This window comes from Gavialis gangeticus, unplaced genomic scaffold (assembly GCF_001723915.1).
Source record: "Gavialis gangeticus isolate Ggan-Ray unplaced genomic scaffold, GavGan_comp1, whole genome shotgun sequence".
NCBI classification, from domain to species: Eukaryota; Metazoa; Chordata; order Crocodylia; family Gavialidae; genus Gavialis; species Gavialis gangeticus.
The window spans coordinates 127,518,377-127,531,270 of NW_017729025.1; the positions used below are offsets into that span (position 1 = coordinate 127,518,377).

General features: G+C 46.4%; 1 long non-coding RNA gene across 1 annotated transcript in view; it reads right to left on the reverse strand.

The window, feature by feature from the left end:
• LOC109299055 overlaps positions 1–12,876 on the reverse strand; it is a 30,435-nt gene extending 17,559 nt beyond the window's left edge. Inside the window, exons 1-2 of the long non-coding RNA XR_002097760.1 lie at positions 12,866–12,876; positions 8,602–8,616 (exon numbers count right to left, since the gene is read on the reverse strand). This is a non-coding gene — a long non-coding RNA (uncharacterized LOC109299055). The remainder of the gene's footprint in view (positions 1–8,601; positions 8,617–12,865) is intronic.
• Positions 12,877–12,894: the final 18 nt, after the last annotated feature.

Below are 12,894 nucleotides of genomic sequence, written 5' to 3' on the forward strand. Positions count from 1 at the left end.
GCAGCCCCGCGCAGGGGCACAAAGAGCTTCCGCCACAGGCCGCAGTCGGCCGCGGGGGCGCTGGGCGCGGCGCGGTCATACAGGGACGGGAAGTAGAGCGGCCGCGCCGGACGCTGCTGGCTCATGGCGGCCCGGCCGCCAACTGTCGCTACCATGGCGACCGCAGAACGCAGGGGGAGTTGGCCACGCCCTCCCTGGTGGCTGGGGCGTCTGCGCATGCGTGTGCGCGGACCGGGCGGGGGAGGCTGGCGCCATGTTGGCTGTCGAAGCGCAGTGACCCAGAGTGGGGGAGCAGCCCTGCGGCGGGCCTGGGCTTGGCTGGGGGCTGTTGGTAAGTGACCCCTTGTGTTGGCAAGAAACAGACCTGGGATTCCTTTGGGGGGCAGGGTCTTGCTGCCTCCCCTAAGGGCCCAAGCCTGGGGGTGGGGGAGCACTGAAGCCAAGATCATGAATGCTGCATGCCCCTGGAAGCTGGGAGGGTGCAGCAAGCTCCCTCAGGCAGCGGGTGCATGGCAGTGGTGAGCTCCCGCAGGCGGCCACAGCAGTGTTGGCAGGGGGTGGCGAGTTGCAGACACCCCAGCAGTGGTGGCCACTGGTGATTGGGGACCCCCCACAAATGGCGGCAAGGGGGAGGGGAGTGGCGACTACCTGCAGGCAGCATTGGCAGCACTCTGCAGATCGTGTACCTCCTACACATAGCCAGTGGCCAAGATAAACATTTTCATCAGCGACTTGGACGAGGGGGTAAAAGCACCCTGTTCAAATTTGCGAATGACACTAAGATGTGGGGGGAAGTGGGCATGCTGGAAGGGAGGAATAGGCTGCAATCGGACCTAGACGGGTTACAGGGATGTGTGGATGAGAACAGGATGGGTTTCAACACTGACAAGAGCAAGGCGATGCACCTGGGGAGGAAGAACCAGCACCATACCTGCAGGCTGGGGAACTCCCTTCTCATCAGTGCAGAGGCAGAAAAGGATCTTGGAATCATTATCGATGCCAAAATGAACATGGGCCGACAGCGTAGGGACATGGTCAGGAAGGCCAACCATACCTTGTCATGCATCCACAGATGCATCTCGAGCAGGTCCAAGGAGAAGATCTTCCCCCTCTGTGACACTGGTCAGGCCGCACTTGGAGTACTGCATCCAGTTCTGGGTACCACACTTCAGGAGGGATGTGGACAACATGGAGAGGGTCCAGAGGAGGGCCACTTGCATGATCAGGTGTCAGCAGGGCAGGCCCTATGAGGAGAGGCTAAGGGACCTGGACCTGTTCAGCCTCTACAAGAGAAGGCTGAGGGGGGAACTAGTGGCTGTTTACAGACTAGTCGGGGGGGACCAGCAGGCATTGGGGGAGTCCCTGTTCCCCCAAGCACTACCGGGATTGACTAGAAATAATGGTCACAAGCTGGCAGAGGGTAGATTCAGGCTAGATATCAGGAGGCACTACTTCACTGTCAGGGCGGCTAGGATGTGGAACCAACTTCCAAGCAAAGTGGTGCTATCTCCTACCCTGGGGGTCTTTAAGAGGAGGCTAGACAAACAGCTTGTTGGGGTCGTTTGACCCCAGTACTTTTTCCTGCCGTGGCAGGGGGTCAGACTTGATCTGCTCCCTTCCGACCCTACCAACTACGAAACTATAAGATACTCCCTTGGCCTTCCTGGGTGTGTTGGCAATGCCAGGCAAGCGCTTGTTGGAGAGGGGCTGATGGGCATGCTTTGGGGGCTTTAGAGCAGGAATTCTCAAGCAGGGTGTCACAGCACCCAGGTGTGCCTGGAGATCCTTTTATGGGTGCCACTGAATACCCAGCAAGGTTAGCCCTGTGAAGTGCACAAGACGCATGAGATAAACCCAGAGACCAACTAGGCATTGGCAGTGTTCAAGCCACTCTGCCCTGTTGTGGGTTTTTTTTAGTTTTTTGCTACAGAGGAGTTGCTCTGTTCATTTGGCTGTGGTGAAAACGCAAGTGAAAACTGCGCTTTCTAAGGGGGCCTTGAGTCTGAACAGATTGAGAATTGCTGAGTGAGATGGTTAGAAGGTATTTCTATGTTTTTTTTTAAGTAGTCGAGGAAACCCTAGGTACCAGGTGAAAGTGCCCTTTGAAGTCATCTTGATGGACTGAAAATTTTAATTAAGTCTCAGCCTCTTGCTCTTGCTAATTGTGCCTGTCTTTACTAGAAGTTGCTTAAAATAAAAAAATGAAATGACTGTTTTGTTGTTGTATTTGGCTAGGAACAAGATTTCTTATCTCATTATATTCATCCTTCAGGCCAATAATGCCATGCTATTTTTGTAATGTATTGGATTCATTCTCCTGAATATTAAGAATAAATAACAAGGCCTTTGACTGTGATAGGCATTGAATTCCATAGGTCCTTTTAAGGGATGATAACTCTTGATGGTGTCTTGATGGCATTGGCCTTGTATCAAACTTATATATTTAGATGTTAATAGTGGACAATCAGCACTCCTAATTATTAGTTAGCAGTCTTGCCCCCTCCCCCACAAACTGGAAGCTCAGTGGTTTCACACTGTTGGATTTCTGTCCTTTCCTTATTGCCATTTTTACCTTGCTTTTCCCTCCTAATTTATTTTCTCTCCAGCAGATTTTCGCAGTGGGGAACTTCTCTGCCCTTCCTGGGAAACTTATGTTCAAATTGCTTCACAAATAAAGTTATAACAGCTGCTTACAGTAATCAAAGATAAAACATCTTAGGACAAAAACTCCTGTTGTTGTTTACATTCTGCTAAAACTCATACATCAGGAATACTTTGTTGTTAACTTTAACTTCCTAAGCAAATCAGCAGTTTATTTGCCTGATGCTTATCGCATAGGCACTCAAAGGCCTGGTGGTTGATTTTTCTCCCCCACAGGAGAAACTGCAAGGTAAACGCTGGGGTCAAGCCATATTTTATTTTTAAGTGCATCATTTTTAGTAAGTCTGTTACTCAAACAGAAAATTCTTACCATATTTGGTGTGCTGTGTGCAAGGTGTCTACGTTAGTGAAATAATAATTACATACTGTGGTAGTTATAGTAATATATATGCATATTTTATATTTAGTGGGGAAGAATAAACACTAGTATTCTTTAGGAAGTGAGCACATACTAAAAATGTGATTTTAAGTGGTTACTGACTGGATCAGAAATTAGATAATAAGGTGCAACATCTTTTAAATCTCTATTTTCAATCCAGTACGTATTAGTCTTGACTAAAAGTCACTTCCATCCTGTGATTTGTCAGTGATTTACATAAAAAGAGTGTTCAATTTTAGCCTGTTCCCTATTTGGCAAGTACAAATAGCTCAGGAACTGCTATGGCAATTGGCATTGAATGGCAATATCGGTAGAAAGACCTGTTGGTGGTTGTGAATTGTTATCAGTGACAAAAGCCAACAATTTCTTCTCTACATTATGAATTCTAAGCCTTGTGGACTTAAGGTCCAATTCTCATGAATCATGTTTTCCAACACAACAATTTGATGTACAAGTTCATTCCTTAAATTTTTTTTGAGTTTTTTCTTCAGCAGAATTGCAGTGATGGCTTCAAGTGCAGCTTTTTTACTGCAGGGCTTTTATTCTGACATTTTAGTGATTTGGAAGTATAAAAATGGCACCTGTATGCCAATTGGCTTTTTAGGGAAGGAATTTTGCATACAATCCACATCATACTCTTGGCGTTTAAAATTTGAAAACTGGGTAGGCCAAACTAGGCTGAAGGTAGCTTAGCTTGGATAGTTTCTCTCTCCCGTTCTTGTGCATGAACTGTATTGTGCTAGAAAAGATGGATCCAGCACATATTCTAATTATTTTACATTTGGAAAGTCAGAGTAGACAATTACCCATAATAAATGACCTTTGATATCTATGTATGTTAAGTAGCACAGGCCATCCAATGCAGCTAACTTTGATAGAAGAGATAAACATTGAGTGGCCATAGAACCTTTACCACCTTTCTTCAAGAGGTTTGCCTTCCTAGCTAAATTGGGTGATTTTTGCCCGGACAGCATAGGGAACCTGACCCTGGTACTGTACCTGTTCTATAGATAAATAAAGGACTTAGCTGTCCAAGGTTGTTAATCTGGAAATTTTCACAAGCATGAAAAAAAATGTTAAAGCAGATTGTTTATTTTCCAGCCTTTTGCAGGAGAGGTAGCCACATTATTAGCCCTTCAGGTAGCTTCCCCCCAACACAAGTCTTAGTCTCCAGTGAAACAAATGAAACAAAAAAGAAAACGTCCTTTCTAGATGTTAGGAGGAGAGATCCTTTTTTTGCTTTGGTTTCTCTTCTGGAGCTTTTTAAAGGTCCCAGTGGGACACTCCCTGGTCAGCAGAATGCCCCAAAGCTGAATGTCCTTAACACGACCATCTGCTCCTTTTTAAAGGTACAGACCACCCTGTTATAGGGTGATACTTTGAAGACAAAGACATGCAAATCTAGAATTCAAAGTGATCCCTACTTGACCATGTTGCGGGGAGGGGGCAGTGCTTCTATTTTCTTTTACTGTGATAAGCTGGTCTTTCTCTAGTGGATATGCACAAAACAAAGCGGGTAGCAAGTTCATTTTAATTTTACTCCCATCTTCTTTTAATTTTTATTTGCATCCAAATCACTGGGGGTAAGAGATTGGGTGTAAATAACTTCTAAAAACCCCTCTTTACTAGAAGTGCACTGATACATCTGTCCGTATTGTAATGGCACTGATAAAAGGAAAATTAATGTTATTGGCTGTCTTTGGCTGATGTGGCTGATAATGTTGCTGATATATGCTGCGTGCAGCTGGGCTGGGGTGGGCAGGGCACGGGATGGAGCTGCGGCTTGCCCAGGGGGCATGGGGTGGGGAGTGGCTTCCACTGCTGCATGCATCCTGGGATGGTATGTGGGGACGTATGCCCTCTGGATCTGCATGCACTTTGAGCTGGAACTGGGTGTGGCTTTGGGCCCTTCCTGGTGTGGGGCTGGGCCAGGCTGTGCTCAGGGCAGGTGTTGGTGGTGCTGGAGGAGAGTTATGGGGGATGGGTCTACAGCCACCCCAAAATTTGCTGTAGCCTCCCTCCCAGCGCTGCTGCTGCCTTATGCACAAATTTGGGGGCACACACTCCCCGTGCCCTCCCAGAGTGCATGTAGGAATGGGGCCACCCCCAATTCCGTGCCCCCAGGATGAGCTGCAGCTCTGTTCCACACTTTGCCCCACCCTGGCTGGGCAGCACCCACCCCAGTGCCAGCCCCACTCCCTCTCTTACTGCGGGGGCTCAATCTACCCCCACTTGCCCCTATTCCCACAACAGACTTACCGGCTGGATGCCGCTTTTCAAGCTGCATATTGGCAATCTGATTGGTATTGGCCGATAGCTTGTTAAAAATTGGCCATCGGTATCTGCCAAAAAAATCTATCTGTGCACCCCTACTTTTTACACCCCTACTTTTACAAAACTCAGTGCTTTGCATCTTCAGATGATCAGTTGTAAACAAAGGTAGATGTTTTCTGAGGCGTTTATGACCAGGGAACCTGGGTTTCCCTGATTTAAAAAAAAAAAATTGCAAATTCTCTGATTAAACCCCCCAAATCCATTATTAAAATTAAAGGCTCCCCCCCACCAGCCCTACTCATGCCCTGCTCTCTCCACAACAGTCCTCCAGCCCTACTAGTGCCCCTCACTCCCCTCACAACAGCCCCCCAGCCCTGCTCATGACCCTCACCCTCCATCCCCAGCCCTGCTGGAGGGGGCCTTGCAGCTGTCAGAGCTATGGGGCCAGGGATCCAGGTCCACAGCTCTCTGTCCCCAACAGAAGGCAGTGGCTGCTGTAGCAGAAGGAGCATGGAGCTGACTCCCCCTCTGCTGCCTGCCTGGTGTGGGCTCGGCCAGGGGTGGGGCTGGCTCCTGGCTTCAGCATGCACTCCTAGGGGTCAGGAGAATCCGTGCCCCCCAGATCTGTGTGTGGGTTGAGAGCAGGCCGGATGCACACTGTGGGCTTGTGCTCCCTGTCTTGCTGCCCTCGCTCAGGGCCTCTGCAACACAGCATGTGTAACCCAGCCTGGCAGGGCAGAGTGGGTCTGCACGGGAAAGCTGCTTGCCTCTGCAAGCTGTGCACTGCCCTGGCCACACTTCCCCTGTGTGCATGGGGGCAGTGTGGGCAGCAGCACAGGGTTGTACCCCTTGCTGCCCCCCCTGCAGTGGAAGTGTGGCCAAGGCAGCATGCAGCTTGCAGAGGCAAGCAGCTTTCCTGGCCATGGTCTGCTCTGCTATGCTGGGTCACACACACTGTGCTGTGGAGGCCCCAGGGGAGGACAGCATGGTCGGGAGCATGAGTGTGCACCTGTTCTGCCCCTGCCTCGTGCACAGATCTCAGGGGTGTGGGTCCCTCCTGCCCACCCAAAGGAATGCATGCTGCGGCAGGGAGCCAGCCCCTCCTCCAAGCCCCAGACAAGCTGGCCTGTGGTGCGTGGACTGGGAGCTGCATGCTATTGGCCAAGCAGGCTCTGTGTCTCCTTGTGTGGCTTCCTGTACTCCCACAGGAAACCGCACATGGAGGCGTGAAGCCCGCCTGGCCTGCCCTGCAGCGCATGGACTGGGAGCTGTATGATATCGCCTCAAGTGGGCTCCATGCTTCTTTGTGTGGCTTCCGTGAAGGGCCAATAGCATGCCGATCTGGGTCCATGTGCCGCTCGCTGGGTAGTCTTGCGGGAAGCTGGCTTGGGGCTGAGGAGGTGGTGTTGGGGAAAGACACGGAGTGCCTGCCTGACTGGCGGTGCTTGGACGCAGAGAGGTGCACTATTGGCCCTTCAGGGAAGCTGTACAGGGAAGTGCAGAGGCTGCTCAGGCCGATAGCAAGCTACTCCTGGTCCACACACCACCAGCAGGCACTCCATGTGGGGCCTCCCCCAACACCTCCACTCTCACTCAGCCCCCAGCCACACACCTGTGCCTTGCCCCCCTGCCCTGGTAGCCCTTTCCCCAGCCTTGGCAGTCACCACCTGCCACCCAGGGCTCCCCCAACCCTGCCAGGGCTCGCCCAACCCTGCCAGTGCCCCCCGTGCAGTGATTTGCAAACCCCCTGCCAGCCCCACTTACCTTAGGCTTTAGGAGCCAACAGTGAGCCTGAGTTGAGCCTTGGGTGAGTGAGAGCTTCAGGCCCTGTGCTTTACCCCTCTCCCTCCCCCTCCAGACAGGGTTGGGTGTTTCCTGCCCTGTTTGCAAACAGCTTTTGCAGGCTGGAACTCTGCCCACCTGCAGAGCTCTTCGCAAGAATGGGAAATGCACAGGTATCTTTTCTAAAAGGGAAAATTCATTTTTTCTCTGATAAAGTCAGGAAATCCATGGTTTTCTCTTTTTTTTTTTCCGTGGGAAATGGAAAAGCCGGGATCCCTGTTAATGACTTACTGTAGTTTTTCAGCAAGCTGAATGTAGAAATTACCTGTGCTAGTACTGGTACTGGTTTAGTACTGGTTATAACAGTAAAAGGTCTGTTATCCAGCATCCCCCAGGAGCGGGGATGCCGGATAACAAAATATACCAGTTAATTGAGCGGCCCTGGCCACCACTTCTCTCGCTGCGTCTGGGGCGTTCCTCTGCCCCTCCCGCGGCATTGCTGTCCGTTCCGCCACATTGCTGCCCATTCTGCAGGCCCTGCAGGCCTAGTGGGACAGGGAGGTGGGCCCCACGCAGCCTGTAATGCCCCCGGGCTGTGGGGGCTTGGCAGCGCAGGCTATTTTGCCCCCGGCCGTGGGGGCTTGGAGAAACCAGAAGTTCCGGTTTCACTTTATCTTGCAAGCCGGCATGCTGGTTAGTAGAGTGTACTGGCTTGTAAGATGCCAGATAACACAGCTTTTACTATACTAATTTAGTAGAAAAAGTGAGCATTAAATAAATGTTGATAATTGAGTGACCTTTACATTTAAAAAGAAAACATCTTGTAAGGTTTATTGTAATAAATAGAACTTAAGTGGTAAACACTGATAAAATAACAAATAGAAAAAAATGAGCTAGTGTTCGTAAAATAAAGTTAAGATGAAACTTATAATTGATCCAGTGTGGCTGTGTGGGTCTTGAGTGTGGCAATTTTGATATTTCTAAGAGAGACCTGAGGGCTTTCTTTTGGAACATGAGGAAGTGGGATTTTCAGCTAAGGGAAAGGAGGAGGGGTCATGGGGGCGGGGTAAGAGGATGATATGAAGACAGTAGGAGAAAACCATGAGGAAACTTTTGGGATGATGATTTGAGAGAAGAGAACATAATATAGTTATTCTACTGGGCAGGGATAAATGAATTTTTTTCACTTGCTGGTCTTTATTTTCCATCAATAGATACAACAGGAATGCTTACTTTATAAGAGATTGCTTGCATTTTCCTAAATATGAGACTTAGAAAATTGTTCTTGTACTCAGTTCTGTATGCTGTGTGCTGGTGCCCTGGACCGGAAAAGCAATACTAAAATACTTTTTAATCCACACAACAAAATGTATGTGGTACTCATGCTAATACAATGGATCTTGTGGTTTTTAGTGCCATCTAGTGTGCTTTTTCCAGTGATAAGTTAAAGGTAGTTAATTTTTTTTGTTTGTCTTAGTCAATATGCAGATAAATATTTTGTGAACACATGAAAATGTAAACTTACAACAAGAAGTGTAGCTCAAATACGAAGCAGAATGAGACATTGTGCATAGGGTAACTGTTAGATATCTTGCGTAATTTAGCATACTGTGGATTTCAAAGCTTTCTGGGATCTTAGCATGCTTTCTCTATGATTCATGTGTAATTGTTGCCAACCAGTTTATCTGGGTGGGAAGTAAAACCATGATATTCTAAAAGGAGGATAACAGTTTTCAGATTGTTAGCCTTTTCTGGAGTTTCTGGATACTAATCACAGTTAATTAGTTACAGGTGTCCAAGATTAATATATGACTACTTAATTAGGCTAAAGTTATGCCTTGAGTTCAAATTAAATGGCTGAAAGTCTCAGATCATTTTGGCTGTGTTTAAGACATATTCTTATTTTGGTGTCTTCTGAAGCAGATAATCAAATAAAAAATACAGTGAATGTCATTGGCATCAAAAGGAAAATGCAAATATTTTGTATGACCAAAACAGGAACACAGGTAACATTTTAAGAAGTTTAAGGTCTTTATTGTCCTGTGTGATTACACAAGGAGTGATGTCTTATTTACATTAATAATTTTCAATTCAGTAAGTTGAAATTGCTGATCTGTACAGGCAGATACTATCACTATTGGAGTTCAGTGATTTTTAAAAAATTTGTCATGGGTTATATTTGGATTTTGCAATGAATTTGTGTGCAACACAAATACAGATGAGAAAGTTATGTAGCTAAGTTTGTCCATAATTGATTAGAATATTTCCTACAAAACCAAGTTTATGTAGGTTTTTAGTAAGCTAGCAGTTATAATAAGGAATAGTCACATGTATTACAGGTAGTCCTCGGACTTACGACACAATTGGTTTCTGAAAACCATGTCTTAAGTCGAAATGTCATAACTCGGAACCGATTTTTTCCCATAGGATCACTGTTATAAATGGCGGGGATTGGTTCCTGAACCATGGCCCAGTACCCTATTTTCACCCAAAATAATGCAGAATTTTGTATTCAATCAATTATAGAAGTCATATAGCTGTATTAATGTATTTATATTGTAAATAGCAATCATTGATTTGGAAGGACTTCTTTGAGGTGACTTTGCTGGACTTTCTGAAGGGTTCTTGGCTGGAGTCTTTTCAGGAGTTGCCTGCAGGTTTTTCTGGACTCTTGTTTGCTTTCTTAAATAAAGTGCCCAAGGAAGTTTGGACAGATGTTTCTAGGGAGGTGGGCGACATAGCGTCAGCTCAAGTGTTGTAAAGTCAAAATAGGGTGTCAGTATATAAATGTCCTAAGTACCATTTGTTGCAACTCAACGTCTTAAATTGAGCACTGCCTGTATAGGAAATGTGATTTCATCCAGTAGAGGGAGTAATGCACATATACTTGACTATATGTTACAGTTTGGTAAATTTATGATACGCCTGCCCGATACCCTATTTGCCTCTCTCTCATATCTTTCACTCTCCCTTTCTCTCTTTGTCTACCCACCCATTCATCCAATATAATGCTTAGTTTGGGAGTGAGAATTCTGTTTATCTACAAAAAATAAGTTGAGTCTGCTCTCTCTCATGCTTCAGTTCGGGTGTAGATAGAATGCTTCTGCAGACATGTCTACCTGGGGACCCAGGAAAGTTTAGGCAAATCAGTTAAAGGTGCTGAGTCTACATGCATACATTTAAGTTATGATAAATACTATTCTGGATGTTATGATTCCAGATAGAAGTGCCCTAGCTTCCTTTAGAGGAGGATTAAGATGCAGCTATCTAAAACCTCTTTATTCCTGAGTAATGAGAATCTAGACCTGGGGTGGGAGGAGGTTAATCTACTTTTAATTCATGTTATTTAACTCCATACCTATAGTTGGTTCAGCTTTCCTACACAGCGTCAAGTAGATGAGTCCTGGATTTGGGAAGGTGATTTCATCTGCACATACTCAGTCCTTGGCCTCTTGATTAACATTGACAAGATAGTGATGTTGTTATGATGACTTTCTGTGATGCAGACTAGATATTGTCCACTAGGCGTAGTAATGAAATCAAAGTATTCATTTCAAAGAGGAGATCAGAATACCTCACACTTTCAGTGTGGCAAGAGTGTTCACACAGGAGTAGTTAGTGTACTGTAAATGCATAGCCTAGCTTACTGCAAGGTCCCTTCCTGATGTAGATAAGCCTTTGTCTTTTCTAATCTCATATCATACTAAAACATAAATTAGATAGTCTTTTCTCTCAAAGCAACAGGACGCTTCCAATTTACATTCTCTTAGCCAAGCCCATGTTGTGTGAGTTAATCTGGTTCCCCCAAACTGACTTCATTAAAGGCTGCTTAGGCTACTTGCTTTAACATTGCCTGTTATTGACCCCTGGGAGCATCCAGATGAGTGTGGACATTTGTTTCCCCGAGGACACGTAGCAATGGCACACCTTGTGCTGCTGCAGTTTGTCCCTGGGGAATGCTTGTGCCACATGTGCTCAGGTGAGTGGCAGGTTACATCAGATAGGGTAGGGGAGACTGGGGCCAGCAACTCTGCTGGCCCTAACAGCCTTATGTGGTGGCCTTGGGGAGCTGAGCCATGGCAGGAAACCTGGCTGGCAGCTGCAGTGTGGCTTTGGCCGGCCAGGCTCCAGTTTTGGCCGGCACACACTGCTGCCATGTGTGCCATCCCACTTTTTTGCTGTGGAGACCCCAGGGTCAAAACCTCTACCAATTGCTCTATTTTTCCATAGTCAGAAAACAAGTGAAAGCTAAGAGCTGGCATGTTCCAAAGGGTGCCTGGGGTCTAAAGTGGTTAATCATCAGTGGTGTGAAGGGAGAGAACTCACTTAGACAAGCAAGGATAAGCACTACAGATACAGTAGTAAAGAAAGCTGCAGCACAGCCAACCAGACATGTCCCATTCCCTGATGTCCTATTTGTGCTGCCATGAAAATTTTTATGATGGGACAAATGGTGACTAAACAGATGTCTCTACCCTTTGTTGTGCTGCATCAATGGCTGCAATAAAAGCTTCGTAAAATTGTTCCTCTTTGCTGCAGCGGAGTTCTGTTTGTTCTGTGGCACAAGAGTGGGCAGCCTGGAGCTGCCTGTACTTTAGCCTCCCTGGATAGGTGCTGTTGGGCTTGAGTGGCCTGATACTCAAGCATTGGGAGCACCAGCCTCCATGCCCTGGGGAATTTTGGGGTGCCTCTCTGTAACCAGGGAAAATTGGGGTTTCCTACTTCGAGACCCACCTTGGGATCTCCAGGGGCATGACTGTAAGCAGGGAAAATTTGCACGAGTCCTGGTATGAAGGCATGGGACTCAGAGAATCCCTGGTGCCCCATGTCTCCTTGCTGAGACCCACACCAACCAATGCTTCCAGTGGAGGGATTAGTTGGTTTAGGTCCCAGTGTGGAGGCATGGGGCACTGGGGATTCCCTGGGTCCTACACTGTCCTGTTTTGGGACTTTTGTGCCTCTGTGTGAAGCATGGGTTAGCGTGGAACTTGACAATGAGCCACGAAGCAGTGAGGGACAAAGGGAATTCCCAGACAAGGGGAACACATTGCTCATTGTTCTGCATTGGGCAATGTGTGTTTTGTCCAATAAAGCGGATTAGCTGTGGCAGGATGTCTCTCACCACAGCTGATCTGCTTCATTTAATGACATCTTTTTTTTACCCCGAGAAAAGCTGAGAGAAACCATTTGATCCAGGTTCATTACTTACAGCTTGGGTGCTGCGAGGAATAAGCCTGTCTCATTTATTTGTTTCCTTCTGTGCTCAGAAAAACAAAACTATATTATTTGTACATAAACACTGTTATATCTAAGAAATGTCTGAGTCCATCTACAATTTATATTCCTTTGGGGAGTAATCTACACTACCCCAAATGCTAGCTAGCTGATCAGGTCAAAAATGGTGGCCATATTTTTCTTGCAGCCTGGATAAAATATAGTTTGTTTTTGTGGGAACTTGTATATTTATTTGCTCATCTGGTTAACCTTTTAATCCTGCTTTGTTTGTGGGCTTCCCTATGAACTCTTCTACTTCTTAAAAATGATACTTATCAATGTTCTGGGAACCTCTTCCTGGAAATCATTTATAGCTGTTTATATTATTCTAGGATTGTATCCAATATCAATGTCTATAAAATATCTTATGCTTTTTAGTGAGTTTTTTTGAGTGAATTAGAAATTAATGCGTAAAGATCTTCATTAAATGAACTTTATTTAGGAACACAAATTTTATTTGGAATAAAGCAGAGTGTCTTGGCATTTTTTTCTAACTGGTATCAAAATGTAGTGATTATGTATCA